At 46.8% G+C, this 26,152-nt stretch overlaps 1 protein-coding gene across 10 annotated transcripts in view; it reads right to left on the reverse strand.

Annotated features, from left to right (window-relative positions):
• ABLIM3 (actin binding LIM protein family member 3) overlaps positions 1 to 26,152 on the reverse strand; it is a 102,267-nt gene that overhangs the window by 70,709 nt on the left and 5,406 nt on the right. The gene's annotated exons all lie outside the window — the stretch shown is intronic.

Raw genomic sequence — 26,152 nt, forward strand, 5'->3', positions numbered from 1 at the left:
CTGAAGCCCGGAGGGAAGAAGGGATTCACCCGAGCTCATGCAGCAGTTTCAGCTTGCATAGGGCATGCGGGAATGTGTTCCAGGGTAACAGAATGAAAGACAGGGCAAACCCAGAGGGTGAGCTGGGCTGGTTCAGAGTCCAGGGCCATGGAAAGGTGGAGAGAATTCACGAGATTCCATCACCAGAGATCTGGCGTCAGGCTGAGGTTTAGCATTAGAGTAGGTGGGCTGGGGGTCAGTGTCCCAGGACACAGAAGCATAGTTGAGTTTAATGAAGCCACACTTGAAGAATTAGGAGGGGTAAATGCACAGGAAAGGTCAGAGAGGATAAGACATAGAATTTAGAGAGTGACCCCTCTGTTAGGAACTGTGCTAAGCAATTTACATACATTATCTCATTGAGTTTTCACAACTCATGAGGCGATACTATTATTATCCTTATTTTACAGATGATGAAACTGAGGCCTAGAGAGCTGAGGTCACTTGTCCAAGGTCACAGTTAGTAAATGGTAGAGGTAGGATCTGAACCCAGGCAGTTTGGCTCTAGAACCTGTGTTCTCACCACTAAGCTCTGCTGCCTGCCATACAAAAGTGCCAACAGTGGCTACCTCTGGGGAGGAAAGAGACTTGGGGGAGGCCTCAGAGGGTACCTAATTTTTCTGCCTATAGTAATCACCCATCCATGATCCAGCTGTTTAAAAATGTGTGTGTGTGTGTGTGTGTGTGTGTGTGTGTAAGAATAACGATGGAGGTGCTATAGTACAGACCAGGAAAAGGGAACAGCAATTCAGCATTCACGGCAGACGATGATGAAGCCGCGACTGCTGCCCCCAGGCCCAGCCTTGAGCAGCTTCCCTGCACCGGAAGGTACAGCCCGATCGGCGTGTGTGCCTGGCCCTGGGAGGGGAGGCTCTGCAGGTGCTGGCAGCCGAGCAGAGGTCGGAACACCCTGGGAATCCCCGGGTCCTTGCGCAGATGGCCCCGGCCTGGCCACAGTTTCCCATGTCAGCAGGTCAGTGACACAGTCTGTCACCCCAAGATGATACTGTGAAACCTTTGCTGCAACAGAAACTCCTCCACAGACAGCCTCTCTCTGCCAGGCTCATCAGCCTGTTCCACCGTCATGGCCTGTAGTTGGCGACATGGCTCATGCTGCCTTCTCCAGAAATGTGGTGTCAGGACATGTGTCAGGATGGCACGCTCCTGGCCAGACAGACTGCTCGTGTCTGACGGCCAGCTGCCACACTACAGCTATAGCAGGAAGGGTCTGGGCTGGACCCAAACAGGCCCTCATGACACCGGGTGCCGCAGGCAAGGAAGCCCGACTTGCCTCCCATGGCAGGAGTGATGTACTCTTCACTTGTGTGAAGCCACCTGGTAACATGGGAACTGCCCTTGGTCATTCATTTTGCAAACTCAGAAAGCTGTCCAGATATAATGTCACAAGTTGACTTCTTACTTATTTCTATATTAATCTTATGATTGTGAAAAAATAACTGAATACATCAGATTGCATTCAACAGAAGACTTTAAGATTTAAAAGCGACAACATTTCATTTTTTCTTAGAATTCAACTAGGTTCTCATTTCCAGATAAGCAGAAACGAAGTCTCAGCGCGTTCGCCCACCGCCCCACCCTCCGCTGCTCGTGTCCGGCACAGGGCCTCTTTCTAAGGACTCCGGCAGACCCGCCTTCTCATCGTTGCCTGGGGCTCTCCTGCCTACCTCTGGGCCACGGAACCACTTTTGTGAGCTGTGGGTAAAGGAGCCCTTTATGCCTTCTCTAATTTATGCTGTCTCTGAATATTTAGCTTTGTAATAAACCCTTCCTGCTCTGAGGGCACAGACTTTTGAAACTCCAAAGCCAGGAAGCGACCCCTCTTGTCTGTCTTTTGCTGCCCGTCCCGGCCCTGAGGCCTCAGTCACTGAACAGAGGGAAGGTGGCAAGAGGGGTGGGTACCGGAAATACCAGTGAATATTTCAAAAATATCATCTTGCTGCACTGGTCGTGGGGTTTTAAGAATATGCTATACAGCCCTGGCCAGTTTGGCTCAGCGGTTAGAGCATCGGCCTGCGGTCTGGAGAGACCCGGGTTCGGTTCCCGCTAAGGGCACGTACTTCGGTTGCAGTTTGTCCCCGGCCCTGGTTGGTTGTGCGGGTGGCAACCATTCGATGTGTCCCTTCACGTCGATGTTTCTCTCTCTCTCTCCCTACCTCTCTCTCCCTCCCACTCTATCTGTACAAAAAATGGAAAAATATCCCCAGGTGAGGATAAAAAGAACAAAAAAAAACCACACAAGAATATGCTATACAGAACTGTGTGAGGACGGCTGAGGAACAGACGCGGTTTGATGGGGAAGGGGAAGCTCCCCAGGGTATTCTCTTGCCGCTGCTCTGTCCCTCACTCCCTTTCCAAAGCCCCCAGTCAGGGCCACTAGGGAGCTGTAAAAATAGCCCCGAACAGCTCGCATGAGCTGGGCAAGGACGCCAGGCCACGCCTGTGCTCAGTGCTTCGTACCTGTCCTCTCTTTCCATCCTTACAACTCCAGGGCACGGACACCGTGTGATCCCTGTGTTAAAGGCGGGGCATCTGAGTCCCAGAGACGCGTCCCTTTGCCTGAGTCACACACATGTAAACGTTGGAGCTAGGGTTCAGACAGGCATCAGTGGGTCTAGGAGAGGCTCGGTTCTCTCTCCTCCCCTGCTCTCCTTGGGGGCCGTCCAGAAGAGCCTCCTTCTGTCCAGTGTACCGTGAGGGACACGGGGGATCTACCCAGGCACCCTCCGCAGGGAGACCAAGGCTGCCTTGCACCGGGGCTTCGTGGCACCCTTTCCAGCCTCTCTGTGGCTTATCTGAAAAGTACTATTTGGGTTTCGTCTGGGGTCCTGGAAACCATGTTGGAAATAGAGGAACTTCAGGAAGCCAGCAATTGTCTTCGTGCTATGAGTGACTCAGTCCCTTGGCCTCTGAGCCAGAGGTTTTAATACACATAAAATGTTTGCTTCCTGAGGCTCTGGCAGGCCATCAAACCTGATATATTGTGGGGAAATCCAAGATCATCAACTGTCACCTGGGCTCCCCTCGACTTACAGGTTTTCAGTGTCAGAGCGGAGGGCATAGAGCAAACATCTAGTCTACAGGTTTCCGCTTTTTTTTTTTTAAAGCTCTAAACCCTTTCTTGAAATGAATAAATGACCTCTAGGTTATATTGGTTCCACTGCAAACCATGCATGGAATGCAAACACACAATGACCTGGTGGTCATTCGGGGATATCCCCTAGACCGGGGCTGCGTCCATTGGATGTGGCTCCCAGACATGCCTTATTTGGGCAGCCTGGTGTTTGTTTTTAAACGCTTCCAGATCACCATGGTTCCTACCTCTTCCCCTGGCCTCAGCCCTGGCCAGCTTCTCTCCTGCACTGCCAGGTGCTTGCAGACACTGGAGTTGTGATCCCACCCAGAGCCTGGAGAGATGCTGTGATTGCAGTGGGTGGGGCCTGGTCTGTCACCTACTTGTGACCCCGTCTCTCCCCAAGGTAGCGATCAAGGTACCTTCTGCCCCTTGTCATTCACATTCCCACCTTTACAGATACAGCCCTGAGGCTCGGAGAGGGGCAGAACTTGCTCAGGCTCCCCACCACGATGGCCACATTAGGGCCAGCAGGAAAATACCTTCTTTTCAAATCAGGGGCAGTTTGCCCAAAGACAGGCCAAAGCGCGGTGTGGGTGACACACAGCAGGGAATTCTCAGAGCCAACTCAAGCATCCTCAGTTCTCCAAGGGCAGAGGATTTCCTCTTCGATGTCTCAAATGCTTGTCCCGTTGCTAAGTTCTCCAGGGCTCTTTCTGATGGCCTCTCACGAGAAGCTCCTCCCGTGTGGCCACACCACAACAGAGGCTCCCTCACAGAAGTCTGACCTGACAGCCAGGCCCAGGGCTGAGAGCACAGCGTACCATCATTGCACTGCATCCCATCTCCCTCCTCTCCTCCCTCCCTCCTTCCCTTCCTCCTCTGTCCTGTTAGTATTTCTATTACCATTGGGTTCTTCCAGGTCCCCGAGAGGGAACCAGTTCCTTCCTGTCTTTACTCTGCCATTAACCTTTCATGAAGCCCAAGGTAGGGCACTCCCCATTTCTGGGGGACTGTTTTCCTAACTATAAAGTAAAAGGGTTGCATTCTGTGATCTCGGTTTCCTTTCAAATCCAAAATTCTATGCGTATTAAACACAGTTGCAACCCAAACTACTTTCAGGAGCTAGGCAGGTAACATCAGGGAATGCCACCCAAGGGACCAAACAGGCAAGACTGGCCCACTTAAAGGAGAAGAAGCTAGTGGGCCCCAGGGGACTACTGTCCTGCAAACACATGTCATGGTCACAAAGACGCCTGTCTGTGGGGGCTGGATTCTGCCTGTGGGTCACCAGTTTGGAATCTCTGCACCCAGACAGAAAGATGACCACAAAGTCCCTTCCAATTACCATCTGAGAGAAGTCATATGCTCACCACATGCCTTAGGATCTAGAAGAACAGAATACCCCTGGAATGAGGTCTTGCAGAGCCCCAGGCTGGATCAGAGAGCACCATATAAGCATGTCACTCGCAAGGTCTCAGTGACATTACTCAGGAACAGGCAGAAGTTTTCAAACTATTTTTTTGGATCATGACCCTCTGGTTGAAATTAATTTTGCCAAATGACCCAGTACATAAATATGTGAAATAAAAGTTTCACAAGCAAAACTTATTCTAAGTATACATGCTATGTCCTGACATTTTTTTCCCTATGCCATTTCATTGCAATACATGATGCCATTTCATTAAAAGCTGATGTTTGCAACCCAATAATATGTATAAGATCAGAAGTGAAAAGACTGATAAAGAGTAGTCTAGATCTTCACTGTCCAATATGGTACCATTCGTTATATTCAAATTAAATATAATGGCTATTCAAATGAAAATTAATCAACATTAGATAAAATTCAAAATTCAGTTCCTCGGCCAACTAGCCACATTTCGAGGACTTGATAGCCACGTGTGGCTAGTGGCAGCTATATTGGGTAGCACAGAAATAGAATGTTTTTGTCACTGTGGAAAATCCTACTAGACATCCCTGATCTACAGTTTTGCCAATGAAGAAACCAAAGCCCAACGACCCTCAAAAAGATGTATTTGAAAGTGTGGGCTGGGGACAAATGGATGGAGCCTCAAAGGTGTCTGCCAGTGGTCACAAGAGGAACAGGGGTGAAGAGTGGGCCCTTGAAGATTTATCCTCACGACAGGATTCACAACTCAAAGTCTCCATCCTGCAATCCAAATGCAGGTGGTGGATCAACCCTCACAGAAAGACAGAAGCAAGTTTTAATTGCTCTACGGGGTATTTATAGAGGAGTTTCTGTGAGCTGAAGAGAGGATAGGCTGTGGAACCTGTTAGATCTGGGTTCAAATCCAGCCTCTTCCTCTTGCAGGCTGTATGAGACTGAGTGAGGTGCCGTGTCCCTGAGCCTTAGTGTCCCCACATGTAAAATGAGGATAATAGTGTTTACTAATAGTGTTCAGAAGTTTTGAAAGGATCAGAAGTAGTGTACATAAAGCACCTAGCACATTGTCTGGTATCTTTCAAGGGCTGTGCCCAAGCTTGCTATAATAACGATAACAACAACAACAACAACAACAAAATGAAGCTAAATACTGTGGAAATGCAAAGATATATAGTGAGCATAGCTCCTATTTCAAAGGAACTCCAGGGTGGAGTAGGGGAGATTGTTTTTTATTGTATATCTAATGCTGAACCCAGTACCTAGCAGGTAAATCAATTCATACTTTCCAAATGAATGAGTAATGACTATATATCCCTAAATGCTATAGTCTAAGGTAGAGTTTGGTAAAGGAATCAAAGCAGTCCAGATATGAAGTGCTAAGACTTTTATGAATGATTTCTGATTGGGTAGGAAAAAAGAGAGAAAGAAAAAAACTGGGGAAAGCACCATGGAGAGATGGCATTTTAATAATTTTTAGTAGGTTGTTGATACATGATATGTGGGATGAAGAAGTCAAGACATTAAGTAACCAAGAAAAAGAATAAAAAGACTAAAAGATAATAGGAGGAAAGATGAAGAATACTTCCTTTTGAAATAAAAGATTTTATAAAAGCAAAGGTCCTCCCCCAGAATCACAGGACAAAAGTTACTTTTTCATCTTTAGGAAACAAAGCATCATTCGGTTTCAAATGGAATTTGTACAGTCTGGGGGAGTAAGGGGGAAATGTTTACTCTTGTTTGGCCCACGTATAAGGCCCTGCTAACAGCTCTTTCATCCATAAATGTAGTGGACATCTGTTGTTTTGCTTGTTCAGCATCTGTTCTCTGCTTCTTCTGGCAAAAGAACCCCTCCTTCCTGTGGGGAACCCATTCCGTGGGGTTTGGGTGGGCTGATCCTGTTCCAACACAGGACCAGAAAGTAGCCTAAGCCTAGCCAATCAGAGAACCCCAATCCCCTTTCCACGTGATTGGCAGGCATGTGACCTGGTTCTCGCTGGGTTTTTCTACAGGAGCTGTTGAAGAATCATCTGGTTGCTAAGCCAGAGGGAGGGAGCATGGGGTGCCTGGTGCCATCTTGCTCCCCACGATGAAAGAGCCTACTAGAGATGGAAAGAAAGAATGAACAGGTCCCGGAGTGCAACACTTTAGTCTGTGGATCCAGATGGGCCCGAAGCCCCTGTACTTATGAACTTCCAGTTCTACTAACCAATATAGTATAATCCCTTTCCAAAAGAATGAGTTAGTTTGAGTTGGGGTTTTGTCACTTGCAACCAACTACTTATATCCTAATTAATCGCAGTTGTCCATCTAAATCAGAGTCTGTCAGTTTAAATTGAACAACTTTTCCTGGGCCACTTCATGCTGGACCTCACATATCTCACATGACCCACAGCATCCAGATGAGGACTCAGTGATGGGCGAGGTGCACACGTCCCTGCCTTCATACAGTGGAAATGGTGGGGAAAGTGCTAGGAGAGAGGAAGAGGAGTATGCTAGGGGACACCACTGCTTCCTTCCCAACAGATATTCATCTCTTCATCTGCTAACCTTTCTCCTGGGGGGCACTCATTCTTGTTTATCCTCTCTTGAGCAGCCTACCTTTCAGGAAAGGTTGTGCCCTCTCCCAGACTTGGGGAGGGAGTCTTGATTGGTCAAACCGATTCTGATCATCTCCTTCTTTGACAACTGATTGACTTAGACAAAGGCATGTGATGTACTCCTGGCCACTGAGGCACAGGGGAGGCTGGGTGGGAATGGAAGGTTTTCTTTGCTCTTCTTGGCTTCTGGAGGTTGCTGGTCACCTGGAATGCTGGGACTGCACCCTACTGCCCACAAAGAACTGTAAGGGGAACCACCTAAAGAGGAGAGAATCTGGGGGCTTGAGGATGACGCTGTGCCTCTGAATTAACCTGCTGTGGATCTGCCCCTCTTCGGACTTTCTATTCTGTAAACTAGACGTGTCTAGATGTTTAAGCCACTCTTAGTCCCTTGTTGCTACAGGCACTCTATGGAACCAAGGGTGCTCTGCTACGGGAACATCCAAGCAGTCAGGGAATATTTCGTGCGGCCACTCTGGAGACGAACCAAGTTAGCCAAGCAGAGGTGGGGAGACGGAGTGGCCGACAAGAAGTCAGTGGTGGAAAGGGAACACATTCCTTCATGGGGCGCTTTTGGCTGCGTGAGTGTTTGTCAAAGTCATCAGTGAACTACCTGTTTCATAATCACCTTTGGACGAGGTGTGGATTGTCAAAGTGCAGATTTTTGGGCCCTACCCCAGACCTATTGAATCAGGCTTTAAATTTCAAACAAGCTCCTAAGGAGGGTCTTTTGTTCTAAAGGCTGGGAACCCTTGGGTTAGTGACCAGAAAACTCACACAGTCTTTGGCACTGAGATGAGAATCTTAGACATCTTGATATCTGATACCAATTCATGTTAGAAAACATGCCAACATCCTTCTGAGCATTACAAAGTGTATTTCCGCTGATGTGTTTGCCAACCTTCACAAATGTTTAAAAAAGTCGACTGGCAATGAAACGATGTACTAATAAGGTAGATTAAACACACATTTAATTCACTTAACCCTGGCAGATGGTTTTTGTTTTTCAAAATGTAGTCTTTCTCTCCATCTCCACCAGCCCCGCCCGAGCCACAAGCCTCTCTCACACCACAGCGTCTTTCCCCCCCAACACCTTTTCTAGATCAGCGGTTCTCCGCTGGGGCAATTTCTGACCCCCCGACCCCACCCACCAGGGCGCATCTGACAATGCCTCGAGACATTTTGGTTGTCCCAACCGATGTGTGTGTGGTTTACTGGCACTAGTGGATAGAGGCCAGGGATGCTAGTAAACATCGTAAGATGCACAAAACAGCTCTTCCCCACTCCCAGCAAAGAATGCTCTGGTCCAAGATGTCATTAGTGCCACGGCTGAGAAATCCTGCTTCAGATGGATCCCCTACACCCCACAGATCTCAAGTCAAAGGCCCTCCACTGACTCCCCTACTGTTCTTGGCTCTCACAGTCCTGGGTACCATCTCTTGATTGCATTTTTCAGTATGAACTGATATAATCAGTTGTGATTATCTGCTAAATCTGTTTCCTTCGTTAGACTCTAAGTTTGATGAAGGCAGGGACAGTATCTATTGAGTTCCCTTCTCTAGTCCTAATGCCAAGCACACTATCTGGCCCACAGCAGGTTTACTATAAACATTTTTAAAATAAATGAAACTATGTTATGCAAATTCATGTGCAACCATAAAATACACTAGTGAGCATAGCTCCTGTCTACAAGAAAATGATGTTCTTGCAGGGACTATCTGAAACATCCATATTTCAACGTAAGCATTTTGTACCATAGGAAAAGCACAGCAGTAGCAGTTTTGAAGCTGTCTGGTCTCAGCACTCCCCTACACACTTAAAATTTATGTGAACCTCAAAGAGCTTTTGTTTAGGTGAGTTGCATCTATTGATATTTATCATATTAGAAATCATTTGTGAGAATTTTTAAAAAACAAAAGAACGCAGATGCATACATTCCCTTAGTCGCCAGAGTGATGGCTTCATCGTACATCACCTCTGGGAAGACCCCCACTCTACCCTCGTGACAGAATGAGAGTGAAAAAAGCAAAACACTTCTTAGGATTGTTACAAAAATAGTGTTGATCCTGTGGCATACGCAAAGGGTCTCAGGGAATTTCAGGGGTCCCTGGAACAATTTTGAAAACTTTGTATTAAAGGAATCCTAATGTCATAGAGATAACTTGCTGCAGTGGAATCAGGGCAAGCTACTTGGAAATGCCACATCTGAGTTGGCCCTTGCAAGATGAGTGGTATTGGGACACCCGGCATAGACACACCCCTCTTCTGCTGGCCCACTACATGCTTCTGTAGCAAGAGTGGGCACACTGTGGCTCGAGAATCTATGCTGGTCCACTGTCTGTCTTTGTAAATAAAGTTATTGGAAAACAGCCACGCCCATTCATTTATGTATCGTCTATGTCTACTTTCATGCTAAGATAGCAGAGTTGAGTAGGTGACCTGCAAAACCTCTATCTGGACCTTTCCATTAAAAGTTTGCCAACTCTTGTTCTTTAGAATATTTATAATTGTAAATATTTCAGTAAAAAATAAACTTGATGTTGAATGGCTTTAAAAAAAAAAGTACCTCCCCACCCCTACATGGGAATGGAAGTTAGTGAGTGGGTAAAGAGATGGGAAAGAAATACCTCTGTTAGGTGGCATCAAAAGACCACTAGCTTGGTGAGCCATACTGACATCGTTGGTTTCTAATCCTCCAGCACAGTAGGAGACTTGGGGCAGGTGACTTACCCATTTGGGGATGTTAAGGAGGATGAATTATACAGGGAACACTTTCCCAACAGTCAGAGATGAAATGGGCTGCCTCTCTAGGCATGTGGGAAGCTGTCTGGGCTGCATGATTGTCAGGCTCAACAGACAAGGGATCAGATGGAAAACTGTATTAAATTAGGGAGCACAGACGCGGTGCTTAAGAGAAAAGGGAGGGGTAAGAGGGAGGGAGTGGGAGTTACGGCCAAACAGGCATGGACGTCCCTCACTTGGTTTCAACTGCTTCCTGCCATGTGGCAGCATGAACTCAGTGAAACCAGAAATCTGGGTTTCAAAGTAAAATCTCCCCATTTTTATAGCATGGCTCAAACATGAAACAAAGAAAAAGAACACTGTGTGAGTCACATTAATGGGTCATTTTGTCACCCAGACCTCTAGGATAAGGTGAGCTTTCATGCCTTTGCCAGCTTAAACATGCTTTGGTTCTAAATAAAAGGAATCCCTTATATTTATTGAGAGCTTTTTAATTTTCAGTATCTTGACATCTTATCTCATGTTTTTGTATTTAATAGCACAGCGAGGTCTAGAACCAAGGACTTCCAATGCCAAGTCTAGTATTCCTGTTATGGTTGCAGGATCTACCATACCAGAAAAAAGATCTGAACTTAGAAGAGTGGATGAGGTGGAATAAAATGAAATGGGCAGTGAAGGCATAAGAGTTAATCAGCTTGAGTGAGCAGGAGGAGGGTCAGTGACAGGAAGTTCGGTAGACATTTCCGACTAGAGCAGCGTACACAGAGGATAGTCCATGTGAACCTCAAAAGGAGCTACTCCATCTAGACCTTCCTTGACTTCAAAGGTCCAGGAGCCAAAAGATTCCTGTTTAACTTGAATACTTTGAACTGACTTTTGGTCACTTGCAATTTAAGAGTTCTTACAAAGTCTTCAGGTGGGGATTAAAATTTTGTCCTCTCATAGTACAAATGCAACCACAGACAATATGTAAATGAATGGGCATGACTGTGTTCCAATAAAACGTTATTTACAAAGATAGGCAGTAGGCCAAAATTGGCCTTTGAGACAGAGTTTGCCCGCCTGTGCTATAGAATAAATCATGAGCTAGCAAAAGAGGAACGTGTCTATGCCGAGCGTCCTGAAGCTACCCAGCTTTTAAGGCCAGCTCAGAGGTTATGTGGCTGGGTTATTAAATTAGATGATACCTACCCACCATGAATGAGATTCAAGGATGCTTTGGCCTGATTTGTTTCAGGATATAGAGGTAGAATCTCCACCTCCAATTCAAGCAATGTTTTGAATGGAAAGTATCCTCCAACACAATGCCTCCAACCATACATACCAGTTCTATAACTGAGCATATGTTGGTGGAAGCCTCATCTCATACTGAGCCAGTTAAAATGCAAGGAAGGACAGCTAGCAGATCTTTCAAGTTAGAGTCCAGGCTGTTAATTACTTTTGCAAAAGCAATACATAAACATGCAGATGGCAATTATAGTAAATATGATCATCTACATAGAAATATCAAAATCCAACCCACTCCTCAAGGCCTATCTTGTATGAAACATACTTCTAGAAATATTTCCAGATCCCCCCGCCCACTCCCCTCCAAATATAGCTTTCTTTCTTTTTTAAAACCTCAGGGCATGTACTTGTTATGACTAAGCAGTGGTTCTCAAACTTGAGCATGCATCAGAATCCTGGATGTCTCGTCAAAACACAGATTGCTGAGCCCCACCCCCAGAGTTCCTGACTCAGGAGGTCTCAGAGGGGCTGAGTTCCCAGGTGATGCTGATGTAGCTGGTCTGGGGACCACATTTTGAGAGCCAATGACCTAGAGCACAGTGTACCCTATAATATTGTCACTTTTGTGCTTGCTTTGTGTAGCAGATTGTAAATTACTTAAGGAGGGATGCTACTCATGTCTATATACCCTGGAGTATTCTTGTGGGCATTAAACAAACATTTAGACACACTCATGGGATAAAATGAAGAGTTAAGTTTTTGGTCAGGATGAACTTGACAGCTGTTTCCTACAACAAGTATTTCTTGAGCCCACAAAGAAGGCAAATGCAACAGATCTGTTCCCAAGAAGTAACCAGTACAGGAAATTTCTGTGGCTAAACCATGCGGCGATAGAAATGACAGCACAGTCAAGTTCAACATAAGGTGGAAGACCAAAACCCAAATGAAATCCATCAAATGGTTATGTAACTTTCCCTATACATAATGTGGTTACTAGGTATATGTGGGGTGGGCAATAAAAAATAATAGAAATGTTAGCCATGGACAGTGGCTCAGTTGGTTAGAGTGTCATCCCATACAACCAAAAGTTGAGGGTTCAATTCCCAGTCAGGGCTCATGCCTAGGTTGAGTGTTCAATCCCTGGTCAGGGTGTGTATGGGAGGGAACTGATTTATGCTTCTCTCTCACATTCATGTTTCTCTCTCTTGCTCTCCCTTCCACTCTCTCTAAAAATCAATAAAAACATATCCTCAGTTGAGAGGGAGAGAGAGAGAGAGAGAGAGAGAGAGAGAGAGAGAGAGAGAGGATGAATGAAAAGCAAAAGGCTATCTAAGTACTCTTTATAGGGAATCCAAGAAAAAAGTATGTTGGAAATCAGAATATGACTGTATTTGGAGACAGGGTCTTCAAAGAGACAACTAAGTTAAAATAAGGACATTAGGGTGAGCTCCAATCCAATATGACTGCTGTCCTTATAGAAGGGGTGATCAGGACACAGACATGCACAGAAGGAAGACCGTGTGAAGACACGGGCAGAAGATGGCCACCCACAAACCAAGGAGAGAGGCCTCAGAAAAACCCAGCTCCGCTGACACCTTGACCTCAGACTTCCAGCTCAAGAACTACCATGAAATAAATTTCTGTTGTTTAAGCCACCCATGAGTGGTATTATGTTATGGTGGCCCTAGCAAACTAATATAGATGCCAGATCATTAGTTTAAATACTACAAAGGATATAAAAGCTGCTAGGGCATCAAGAAGATGTCCTGTATCATCTACCCTAGTCTCAGCCCTATCATCTTACGCCTGGAGGATCCCAACAGGTCCTAACTGGCCTCCCCTTCCCACTCATTCTCCACACAGTAGCCAGAGAGATGCTTTCAAAATGCAAATCTGATGATGCAAATCCAATGATGCTTAATCCTGATCCCACCTCCTCCAGGGGCATTTAACACCATTCAGTGGTTTCATTTTCTCTTGGGACAAAGCCAGAATCCCTGTCATGGTCTATGAGGCCCTGCACAGCCTCTGCCTGCCAGCCTCCCCCTCTTATCAGACCCGCCTCCCCACCAGCAGTCGGTGGCAGCCACCCTGGCTCTCTTTCTTTTCCCTCAAACACATCCTGCTTCCTCTCGACACGGGGAGATTCCCGCTTCAACACAGAATGCCAGAGGTCCAGCCATGTTCAGATGTGCTACCCATCCTGGAAAAGGCACGTTGAGGCAGAGGGCTTTCGGCAGGAAGAAGTCCTGACTGCTCACGCCCCACTGCCTCTGTCACGCTGGTCACTGGTAGAAACTGACCAAGGAGCAGTGAGCAGTGTCAGAGCACTGAGCGAGGGGAGCGGTGAACAGCAAGGCCTTCTGAGCTGTATGCAGGACGTTCCTCCCAAACTAGACCTGGCGGGTCCTGGTGACGGGCACCATTCACCTGGGAACTGTAAAAGGAGCTGGAGGGTGAAATTCTGGGCCTGTCGGCCAAAACGAGTCACCTGCTCTGATGGGCATGATAAAAGGGTTCTTTCTTTTTGGTCTGGGCTGCTCACTGTCCTTCCAGACACAGGGAGAGGAGCAAAGCCTCTAACCTGTGCTCACTGTTCTGCATCTCTTTTTATCGTCATTTAGAGAGACCACACTTTCTGAATGAGATATTGAAATGCATGGTTGGACGCATGGTCTAACAATGGGAGGAAATACTTGAACTTAGGACAGTTTAACTTACGGACACTAGATTCATAATGAACTGATTCTTTCTACCTTGCCCCATTTACCTATAACCCAAATAAAGCTGGATTTTCCCTGTGCTCAACCTCTGTGTAGCATTATATTAAATTTTAATGAAGAAACATAGCCAGCAACCACAAGTAATTAAAAAAACCCACACAATTCAAATATACACTGGCTTCTCTCTCAAAGAATAGCCACGAGACGAAGGCATCTACTTAGTAACTAGCAAAACAGAGGCAAACTCAAAGGCTTTTTCATTCATCACCTCATTTGATTGTCATTAAACGTATGAGTCAGGTAAGATGACATTCTTCCTGTTTTATAGATGAGAAAACAGAGGCTTAGGGAACTGAAGAGATGTACCCACACTCTAACATACCCCTTCTCACACCTAGTTCAGGGAGCTTTCTTTTCTGCACTTGCCTGTGCGCACACACACACACCCACACACGATTTCTTTCCCACCATTCAGCATCCTAAAATATTATTTTTATTTCCTGGAACTAATGTCAGCAAAAAATGATTATTGCCAATATAAGTTCACAAAATCCCGAGAGATTCATTAACATTTGATTTTCAAACCCCAGTTAAGAGCTCAGACAAGACGGAGCAAACATCAATGAAGCATACTCGCATTTTCACTCTCTCAGCCTCTCTAAGCTAGATGAATGCTTTAAAAAAAAAGAAATCCTACCAGAATACCTCTGTTCTAGCCGAGGAGGCATTCTGTCCCCAGTCGACTCCAGGAACCCTGGTACAATAATTAACATGTGGGCCAGAGGCCCAAACTCATTGGCACAGGACAGATTCTCAGATGAGAAACAGTAGCCCCAAACCCTCCTCACATAAAGGGCTTATTGACACTATCTGTTGAAAGGAATACGGATTTCAAGGGAGACAGCAAGGTAGAGAGAAAGCAGAGTTTTGGCTCTGGAGGAAGTTGGTGGGGGAGGGGCACGCATCTTTCCCCTTTCGAAGCCCCTTCCATTTTCACCAGAGCACTCGCTAAGGGCTAAGTTCATACCCTCGAGTGGACTTCGATTCTGCCAAAGAGCATTTCCCCATTGCACCGACGTCATGGAAGCCAAGATAATCCAGGTCAGCCAACACATTCCAGTTTTAAAACAGAAGGTTTCAGAGTTCCTGCAGGCAGATCAGCTGTGGATGATGCCCGGGTGCCCTGGGCTCAGGGGCAGCTGCTTGGCCTGGGGCTGACTCCAGGGCAGAAACAGCCTCAGTGAGGGCAACGCATTCAGATTCAGAACCCCTCTCCCCCTAAAAAGGTAGTTTGGCTATTAGAGGGAGAGGGAGGTGGGGATTAGGCTGAAACACTCCCCAAGATGGGTCAGAGGTCTGAAAAGTGCTGAATAAGAAGATGGATGTGGACAAGGCATTCATTCCACCTGCTCTTGGGCCCTGCACTGGGCATGTCTGTGGAGGGCCCTAGAGATGGAGGCCAACTCCTGTATGCTAGCTAGTTAGCCTGTTTGTGCTTCAGATTCCTTTGACCTAGACAAAGAAACAGCCCAATAGAGGGACCAGAACGCATAGCTACACATAGAAGGTGCCCCAGCCTTCCTAAGGACAAGATATCCTAAAGTTTCCCTGTGTCCCCTGACATGCAAAGCTTTCCTGAGTGAATGCTACAGTGAAACAAGCATTATCCTGGCGTCACTTTTCTGACACCCACAAGCCCCAGGGAAGACCTAGCTCCAAGCAGAAAGTACCAACCCGGCACACACAGACAAAGTCCACGCACTAAAGCTCATGCTCATGGGCACCGCTGCTCATTCGGTAATATTGACTGGCTAATGTCTATGTGCCAAGGACTGGGAATACACCGGTAAATAAAACATGTGTATTTCCTCTCCTTGGGGAGTTTATAGTTCTGTGGGAAAGATATGCAGAAATAAACAAATACACAGGTAATAAAACTGTGACAAGTAGAATGGAGGGACAGAATAAGGAGTGGGGACAGGCGATCTGAAAGTAAAACATTTCAGTTGAAAACTGCAAAAAACGCAAGGAAGCCAGCCATGGAAGACCAGGGGCAAGAACATGGCAGGTGAGGAAACAGCCTGTGCAAGGGCCCTGAGGCTAGAAAGCACACAGTGAGTTCAAGGAGGCTAGTGTAGCTGGAGTATCAGGGCCAGGGAGTGTGCAGTGCCTAAACGTCTACCAAGCACTTTCCCAGGTGCTATTGTAGTGGAAACAGTCTTTTGAGGTAAGCAAGGCTGATAGGATTGATGAGGATACTAACAGATGTCACAGCGTTAGTGGGACAGCTGGAATGTGGAGTCAGTTCTTTCATTTCTAAGCGTAGGAATCTTTTAAAGTCTCTCTCTGTATATAATTTGCAAATAATGAAATATAGAGATTATAATTACAATGAGTTTTGACAAATATATAAACCCATGGAAACAGTTTCTCAATCAAGATAGGGGACATTGCCATCACTCCAGATAATTTGCTGCCACCTTTTGTGATCGGTCACTCCCCGCCCGCCTCCAACTAGAGTCAAACTCTGTTATGATTTCTGTGCACTTAGGTTAGTTTTGTCTGTTCTTGAACTTCATATAATGGAATCATACAGTATGTGCTCTGTTATAGCTGGCTTCTACTCAGCATGTTTTTGAAATTCATTCATGCTGTGGCATGTACCAACAGTTGGTTCTTTTGTTTGCTAGTAGTATAGCAGTATGTAAATGTACCACAATTTGTTTATCCATTTGTCTGAAGACGAACATTTGGTTTGTTTGCAGCTTTGGGATATTATGAATTAAGCTGCCAAGAACATTCTTGCACACATCTTTTTGCAAGATATACGTTTTCCTCTCTCGTGGGTAAATGTCTAGAAGAGCTGCTGGATCATAAGATAGCTGTGTGGTGAGTTGTTAAGAAACTCACAGTTTTCCAAGTTGTACCATTTTTACATGCCCACAACGTAGGAGGAATTTTAGCCATTTTTGGTGGGTGTAAAAAGGTGGTTTTAATTTATATTTCCCTGGTGACTAATGACATCGGCACTTTTTGTGTGCTTATTGACCATTTGCGTATGTTCTTTTGTGAAGTATCTGTTAGGTTGTCTTGCCCATTTTTGCTGCTTTAAGTGTTCTAATAAGTCATTGCCTCCCTCAAGGTCATAAGATATTCTCCTGTATTTTCTTCTAGAAGTGGTATCTTTTTTGCTTTAGTTTATTTAGGTCTATGACCTATCTCAAATCCATTTTTGTGTATTGACTAGTGATGGACAGGCTTGTCAAGTATGAGGGTCCCTTTATTTTTAATTTTTATTGTGCCATAACTGCATAGAATCAAGTACACAAATTTTAAGGTAAAGCTCAAAATTTTTTATGTATATAAACATCCATGTAGCCACATTCAGATCATCTGAAGACTCCTTTTTAATGTCGAAGATATTTGTTAACCTCTCTATATTGGTGTTACATTTAAGTAACAGTTGTGGTAGCTTTCTGCCATGTTGAGTTTTCTCAGACTCATGCCTGTGACAGAATGTTTTGCATCTGAAGCTCGGTGCACATACGGACTTGTAGGCTCCAGCAATAATTCTCTGGCTTCCCAGGGGTCTGTGGCTTGCAGTCGGAGAGCAAATGCTCTATACCCTACAAGTGGAGTACTAGGAAATGCACATGAATAAACCATGTTGACTTACAGCAAATGACCGTAAGCTGTTTTAAACAAGGGCCAGGGACTTCAGAAGAGTGAATAAAATCACTTCAGGAGTGGGTATGAGAAGGCTGGAGTGGAAAAGTCTTTTAGCTTGAAGATGGCTTGGATTCTGATAGATGGGGGTGATTGCAAGAGGTAACTGACAATGGGAAGAATGGCTAAAAAAAAAAAAAAAAGTGCTTTAGTTAGAATCCAACTGAAACCAGTTTAAGCAAAAAGAACTTCTTTTGGGTCTTGCAATCGGGAGGTCGGGGGGTGGGACGTGGGAGGCAGCCTCTTGTCTCAAGTGTGTCTGGATGCAGGGCTGTTTACTACATGATCAGAGATCTGACTTTATTTTCAGACAGCTTCTTCTCACATATTAAACAAGTAGGGCCACTAGTATCCCCCGACCCTCAGCTCCTCAGCTCAGCAACCTCAATTGAATGGATACTTCTCCTTCCCAATATCTTCCTATCCAATTTCAGGAAGTACTCTGGCGGGTCCCTCTTGGGACTAATGTCCACTAATGAACAAATCCTTGTGGCTAAGGTAGATAGGAAACTGGTTGGCTAGTCTAGGTCATTTGCCACTCCCTGGGGAAGGCACCGAACACCACAATGGACAGCCCATTAGTACTTCATGGAACCGGGGGGAAGTTCTTGCAAAGAATCAGAAGGAGGGATGATAAAACATGCTGACAGACAACATGGCTCCTGTGTTGCCTTGTAAGGGAGCGTAGGAAATGAGCACCGGGAGCAAACGGCAGGAAGCTCTGCTCTAGACACTGGGGCACTGGCCTGGAATGTCTGTGTTTGCCCAGTCGGGAGGGTCTCTGGCCTGAGTGTCATTCTCTGAAGCCCAGGAGCTGGCTACTGAACAGATCCCAGGGCAGCCTGTGCAGCTGGCATTTGGTGGCCACTTGAGAAAAGTCATGTAACACCAGAGTGTGAGTTATGGGGTGTGCCGAATATGAAGGCAGCAAACAGAAACAGAGACAGCTTTGCACAGTCCTTTCTGCATCTCTGTTTCCAGGGCATCTTCTCTCTCACATCGGAGGCAAACGCGCCATGGTTACAAAGATGAACTAGGTGAGAAGGACTAGGCATTGCTGTATCATCATTGTACATTGGAATGTCAAAGTTGGAAGAGATCTTAGAGGCCATGTAGTATGGCGGTCAGCGAACTTGGGCCCATGGGCCAAATCACTGTCCTTTATTTTTGTAAGTAAGTTCTGATTAGACTACAGCCCCATCCCCGTGAGGACACACTGTCTGGGGCTGTTCACATGCTACGGAGACTGTATGACCTACAAAGCTCAAAGTATTGCCCAGCCCTTTACAAAAAACCCTGGCCTAGCATGGCACACTTCCGACTCCATGAAGAATGCCCTCTACAACATTACATTCCCCTCTGACTCATGCCTAGGGTCAAAGAGACAGTTCATGGAAAGTTATACAGTCTGATGTATAATGAGCACTCAAATGTCAGCTCAACAAAAGGCCTGGGTTATCAATACATATTCTTCTTCTCCCGACGGAATGATCACGAGGTGACTGCACCCCAACAGTACCATGTGTTGATTAGTTTGTATATTTAAAGAGGGTCTTTCCCAACACAAACATATTTCATTACTTGACCACTACTGATCATCATTGTTTTCTATGTGCCAAGCACTGTTGCTAAGCCTTGTTATGTCCAGTCCCTCACTTGGTACTCCCCCAATATTCCCATCTTGAGAGGAAACAAGCTTTGGGGGTAAATTAAGTCTCTGGAGGCAGCATAGCTAGTAAGTGGCTGAGCTGGAACTTGAACCCAGGCAGTCTGACTCCACAGCACAGTGCTTATCAAATACACTATCTAGGCATCTCGATCTGGTCAGTAACCTAGTTTGCAAAGTATCAGTTCGCACAGTCCCAGAAATCAGAATCAGATAACAGACCCCCCTGTGGGCATAAGAGCGGTAATGCCAACAGGAACGCAGGGCAGGCTACAGAACCACGGCCATCCTCTCTGCAGCCACGCCCCCTTCCACTCACACCTGCACCGCTGCACCTCGCTTGCCTCTCCCTGCCTCTGGGCTCTCGGATCCATCAGGTATGTGTTGCCGGGGAGATGGTCCTAAATAATGCACAGCTCCGGTCGGGTCACGGCTCAGCTCAAAGCCTCTCATGGCTCCTCATTGGCCACAGACGTAACGAATACTCTCGCGCCTGGCATTTAGAACTCTCAAAGATCTGATCCTCACCAACTCCCCAGCCTTGTTTCCTCACTTTCCACCTACTCACACGCTATAGAGTGTAGACAAGCTGGACTTCCTAACATTTTCCAAAACACTCTGTATCTGTTTATTTCGCCCTCCACCCGAGCCAAGAGCCCAGGATGCAGAGGTTGTGCAACAAGGTTTGTGGAATGCTCGCCTGGGAGAAGGAGTGAATAAGCCCATCTGGAATGTCCCTTCCTTCCCTTCCACCCCACCTAGCAGAAGTCTCCCGAGGTCTTCTCCATGCACTGTTCCCCAGGTTTTCCAAAGGCATTTGGCCTGTCTTCCTCTTCACTTGTCCCTCTCAACACCCACGATGGTTGCCTCTGTCCCCCCACGAAGCTGGCAGGAGCTAGTGTGAGGCCACGCCCCCTGTCCTGTGCATCTCTGATCTCACAGTGCCTGGCACATGGCCACACACAGCACGGGGACTGTGTCATTGCCCCAGCGAATGGGGGAGCCGTGCGGGGACACCCCAGTTCACATTCTCCCTCATGACCTTCATCACAGTAAAATGGGAAAAGACAGCGAAAAGGAGGGAGCAGGAAGTGGAGGAAGGAGGCCTCAGAGTCAGATCCACGTGATGGCAAACCACGCGTGTGACCGTGGCCAGGTGGTTTCACCTTTGAACCTCATCTCCCTTGTCTGCAAAATGGGGATATAAATATTCCTCACTAAATCCATCCATTCATATATTCATTCAAGGCTTTATTACCTATTAAATGTGAGAGTCGGGGCCAATGAAACTCTTCTCTGAGCCTCAGTTTCCCCCTTTGTAAAATGAAGAAACTATTAGCGTCTGCCTCCCAGGACTTTGCGAGGGGCGAGTGAGTCTGTGTCTGCGAAGAGCTTAGCACTGTGCTGGGTGCACAGTAAATGCTAACAAACGTACACTGTTAGCAATCATCGCTGCGTCCAGCGCTGTCATGCGTTCGGAGGACTCAGCAGTAAACAGACGGCACAGGCCCACCACAGAGCCATCCTGTGGCTTTTGTCAGATGGGGATAATAGATAGACACGAAGAAAACAAGCTGCCGATAAAACAGTTACCGACTGTGGCAAGTTTGTGAAGGACGGCGTGAGCCAACACAACATGGACCTTCCTTAGACACAGGACGCAGGCAGTGCCCGAGGAGGATTGTTGCAAGGATCAACAAGCAATACGTGTAAAACAGTTTCACTCGGAGAAGAGAATGGCTCTTGATTAGGAGGAGAACAAAATTGATCCGAGGCTAAGGCATCTTGGAGGCGGGTTGGGCTTCTCTTTGTTCCTAAAATGCTCCCTCCCATGTCCCTTTTCCCTACATGTAAGGGGCCCAGGCTCTGTTTCTGTCCTTTGGAAGAGAGATTTATGGTCACTTGAGGTTCCTGTATCATATAATCCTGGCATCATAGGCAATACTCCTTCCAGAACAACACACGCCGACTGTGAAAATATCTAATTTTATGGTTGCCTTAGATCATCCTTGGACAGGCAGGGTCCAGATCTCTGGGCTGTTTCCCCAGATTTCAAACAGCAGGAACAGGCCTCCGGCTGCCCCGGCCCCTGCACACCGAGAGCAGCCTGTTGTGGGAAGACTGGCACTCGGTGGAGGGTGCTTCTGGTGCTTAAAATAGATCAACCGTGTCATTTCACTATTGCGACGCCGTTGTTTCATTGGCCCTGCTGGTGCTGGCGAGGGCAAGAGATAATAGCCCATGGAGAAAGACCTGTCCTTTGCACAAAATTAAGCATATGCGAGGAAGAAGCTTTGGAAATGATACAGGCAGTAGAGCGTGGCATTCTGCCAGGAGAGGGGGTGGGGCTGTCGCAGAACACAGCAGCTAGCACAGCACTGGGAGCAACAGGGCGGCAAAGCGGAGCCCGTCTACACCCCTTGTCTGCCTGGCGATACTCTGCATTGCAGGACTCAATCCAACAGCATCGTGTGAAACTGTCAAGGGACCCCACATCCTCTCAGGTGAACACAAAACCAACCTGAGGGGCCGACTCTGGGGTCTCCCTACCGCCCCTTCCAGGCCCCTCACTGGCGTGCTCAAGTCCTCCCACTGTTCTGGCCGCTCTTTCCTGGGCATGCTCCGCTTGACCACGGTCCTCCCTGAACACAGTGCTTCAGACAGAGCCTAATCAGGGTTCTGCGGAGCGGCGCTGCGACCTCTTCCTGTCCGCGCAGCCTGGAATCGCATTGTCCAGCAGCCCACATGGCTCCGTTCCTTCCTGCTGAACTTGACATCAACCCACCCCTCCCCAACCCAACCTTCCACTCCGGTGGCTGCCATGCCTGTCGTCACCGACCCTGGGAAGTGGTGGCCACTGAGCAGGGGAGGAGTTCAGGTCATGTTTGAGAGGGATGAATGACCAGATGTGGACGCAGACTGAACGTGGGAGAGTGAAGGAAACGGAAATGTAGGTCAGGACTGGTTTCTAATGACTAATGTAGGTGACTGGGCAGATGGAGGTTCCAGCAATCAACGGGAACCAGAAAGTCGAAGCAGTTTTCCCCCTTCATTCTCGTTAAAGAGAATACGTTTACTAAATTCTAGGGTTTTTTTTTAAGTTTATTAAATTTTAGGTTGAAATGCCTTGGAATATCCAGACAACGAGCAGATGGCCAGGAGAATGGACCTAGAGCTTAGTAGAGAGGTCTTCATTGTAAAGAAAAAGAGAGTGAGCTTTGCGTGAATACATTAATTCATCGAGTATCTTTTGAGCAGCTACTATGTGCCAGGCACTGTGATTTGCTTTCTATGAATTATTTGCTACCCTGAAGAAAATCTGCTCTCAACTGAAAAAATGATGGCATCATCCACTTTCTCACTTTCCTCTCTCAAGCTGGAGAACCCCAATGTGACCCAGGGGAGGTCTCGATAGCCACGTGGGCTCTATGTGTGGCCTGTCAGTAACCACTGCTCAGCTGGGTGGGTGTATAAACTGACCTTGCTGTGATGGAGCTCAAGCTGTTGACTAGACGCCCTCCACGGGGCCGGGCGTGTCTTCTACGCCAGAACAGGCCCTGGAACAGTGCAGCCCCCCAGGGCACCTTCCTTTGGGCTGGAAAAGGTGCCCGGAGCTGGAACCAGTTATCCAGAATTTCCTTCCTTTGGTCTGTGCCTCACCGCCCACTACTCGGTTCCCCTGGAAAACAAAACTGACCTCTAGGAGATGGGGCGGGACATTGTTTGCCCAACTGTATCCAACAGGATATGATATCTCCCTTCTGGGAATAATAGCTCAGCTGGGGGAAATAAGGACATGCCGTGGGGTTCGGCTCACTTCAAGAGGACTTCAATAGCACGGCAGTGTTAATCAATTTGTTAACTCCAGACAGGACTTTCATAATAATGAACAAATAGGCTGCAGTTTCCACATCTCTGTGTGAAGATACACCTCTCCATGTTTGATGTTATATGCATCATCCACTAGACAGGGCTTTAAAACTTCAGACGCTGAAAACAGGCACTCCTACTGACTGCTGTCAACGGGAAAACAGGGCCAGGGATGCAGGGTCTTCCCGTTGTTTCTTTAGGAGGAGTTATAAATCCTGATTTTGATTTCCCAATATCTCAATGTTGGCGAATGATTCAAATTCTCTGAAAACCTGGTGTAGGGCACATAAAACATGTCTTATCATGCTGGTCACCAGCCAGCCCTGTTTGATCCATGAAGGCAAGGGCCATGTCTGCTATCTTTCTTGCTGTGTGCCCAGCATCTGGTCCGGTGCAGAGTTTTTGGCCAGTAAATATTTGTTGAGTGAACAAATGAGCAACCCAGTTCTTATTCCCCATGTTGGACATTCCCAGGACCGAGGCAGACTGAAAACCAATACCATGACTGTAAATTGCTTTATTTGTGCATAATGACCCGAATGGAGGGTTGGGGGGGGAGGGTGTTTCCTAGAGACAGGCCACCAAGCCACTTGAGCCCTCCTTCTGGGGACCTCCTACGTGCGGACTCCTCCCTTAGGTTCTCAGAGGTGGTGAAATTAGGGTTTAAAGATCAAAAATAGGCAGATGACCTTTGTGACATGGGTGTTTAATAAGCATTAGCCCTGGGGAATGGCTGATATTCAAGGGAAAACAATCCACAACGAAGTCTTTTCCCAGTTGGGGGTGGGGGGTGTCATTTACTTAACAAACACTATGTTATGGATAGAATGATGTTTCTCCAAATTTATATCTTGGAGTCCTAACCCCCAGCACCCCAGAATATGACCTTATTTGGAATAGGGTCTTTGCAGAGGTAAGCAAGTTAAAATGAAGTCCTTAGGGTGGGCCCTAGTCTAATACCACTGGTGTCCTTATCAAAAGGGAAATGTGGACACCGACACACACAGAGGGAAGATAATGTGAAGAGACAAAGAGACAAGACCAAGGAAGGGGCCCGAGAGCAGGAGGAAGCTGATGAAATGAGGGGGGATGGAAATGAGGGATGGATGGACCGTACATGGTGTGCATGATGGTCATTGACGCCGAGCCAGCGCTGGGTTTTGTGCCTAGGAAAGCCGTAGCTTTCAAGAGCTCTGGGAGTCCCGGCCCACGTGAGGAGCACTGGGTTTATGGCACACAGAACTGAGGTTGCTGTTCAGGGCCTCTGGCACGCGGGGGTCAACTGAGTCTATGGCACCCTGGGGTCAACCGAGTTTCCATGGACCAAGGAGAGAGGCCTGGAAGAGATGTTTCCTCATGCCCCTCAGAGAGAACCGGTCCTGCTGAAACCTTGATTTTGGACTCTTAGCTTCCAGAACTGTGAGATAATACTTTTCTGTTCTTCAAACCACTCAGTTTACAGTACTGTGTTATGGCAGCTCCAGCAAACTAACATATCCTATTTCATTTGTTATAGAGACACTTGCTATATGCCAGACCCTGTTCTAAGCAATTCACAACTATTAACTTATTGAGAGAGGCACTATTACTATATTTCCTGTGATTATCATTAGAAATGAAGAGCTGAGGTACAGAGGAGGTAAGTGACGTGCCCAAAGACACACAGCAAGTAAAGGGCAGAACCGGAATTGGAATCAGCTATTTAGTTCCATTCTGTGCCCTTAAGAACTACAGGAGAACGATGTAATTGGCAAAGGTGCTTATACACTTCTGGTTGTTTTCTGTCCATTTACGATGGTATCTGGCATAACGTTGGGCATCAGCCAGTTGTTGACCATTCACCACAGCAGATGTAATCTAAGCAAGATAAAGCTTTTGCCAGATAGGAAAGTTGGAGTTCAGAATTGATATCACTTCCTTTATGCAGTACAAGTACTCTTGAAATCACATTGTGATTTCCAGAGGTGTGTTCTCTTCATAATATTGTTACATGGTTTTTCAGTTGTTCCTTACATTATTCCTCGAACCCCCCTTACCCTCAAGAATTTATTTGTCAACTACTGCTTTGTTTGGAAAGCACTGTTTGTCTGTCTGTCTGTTTTTTAAATCTCAGTCCTTATAAAGTATACAATCATCTATATTGTATCTTTTTGTGAATTTAGAATTAAATTTTTTTTTTCCTTTTTTCTTTATACACTTTTAGAGAGATTTTAGAGAGAGAGGAAGGGAGAAAAAGAGAGAGAGAGAAACATCATTGATTGGCTGCCTCCTGCATGCTCCCCACTGGGGATTTGGCCCACAACCTGGGCATGTTCCCTGACTGGGAATCAAACTGGCGACCCCTTGGTGCATGGGTCAGTGCTCAACCACTGAGCAACATCAGCCAGGCTCAAATTTAGAATTTCTTTAGAGGGTATCTTATGTGCTTGTATTCATAATGGCACCTTTCCTCAAGAAATTCTTAGGGCTCCTGACCTGGTCAGTAACACCAGCAGAAGAAGGCCATCATGCTCCTTGTGCTGCGTGTCTTCAGTTCTGAACTCCCTGCCTCTGCAGATCCATTCTGCTCCCTTCTCTACCCTGCAGTGCACCTTGGGAGGCTGACCATGCTGGGCCTGTCCACTGCCTTCCTTGCTCTTTGGATCTTGGTTGGATTGAGCCAATGGGGGGCACTGTAGGAGATCCAACGGCGGGAGTAGAGAGAGGTCAGGATATTTATTCCCCTGCTTCCTTCCTTGGGGTTGCCATGGGCTGCCAGAGGCCGCAGCTCTTATCAGGCAGTCCTTACCCTACAGCTTGCTGGGTCTCTGGGTTCCTCCCCACCCCTATCAGGCCTGGGAACAGTTGTGGCATGAGTGGTAATGGGCTGTTGTTACTAGCCTCCTAGTAATGGACCATCCTTGCTTCTCCTTGTTTCTCTACACCCTTCTCGCACACTTGCAAAGACTCCCTTCAAATTGCCCATCTGTTCCCTGCCAGAACTCTAAATGATAGACACCTCTTCTCCTTCACACATAACCCAACCAGATGCTAGGCTATGCAGGCTTTATTTTCTAAAGGATCTCC

The sequence above is a fragment of the Molossus molossus genome, unplaced genomic scaffold (assembly GCF_014108415.1).
Source record: "Molossus molossus isolate mMolMol1 unplaced genomic scaffold, mMolMol1.p scaffold_m16_p_4, whole genome shotgun sequence".
Classification (NCBI taxonomy): Eukaryota; Metazoa; Chordata; class Mammalia; order Chiroptera; family Molossidae; genus Molossus; species Molossus molossus.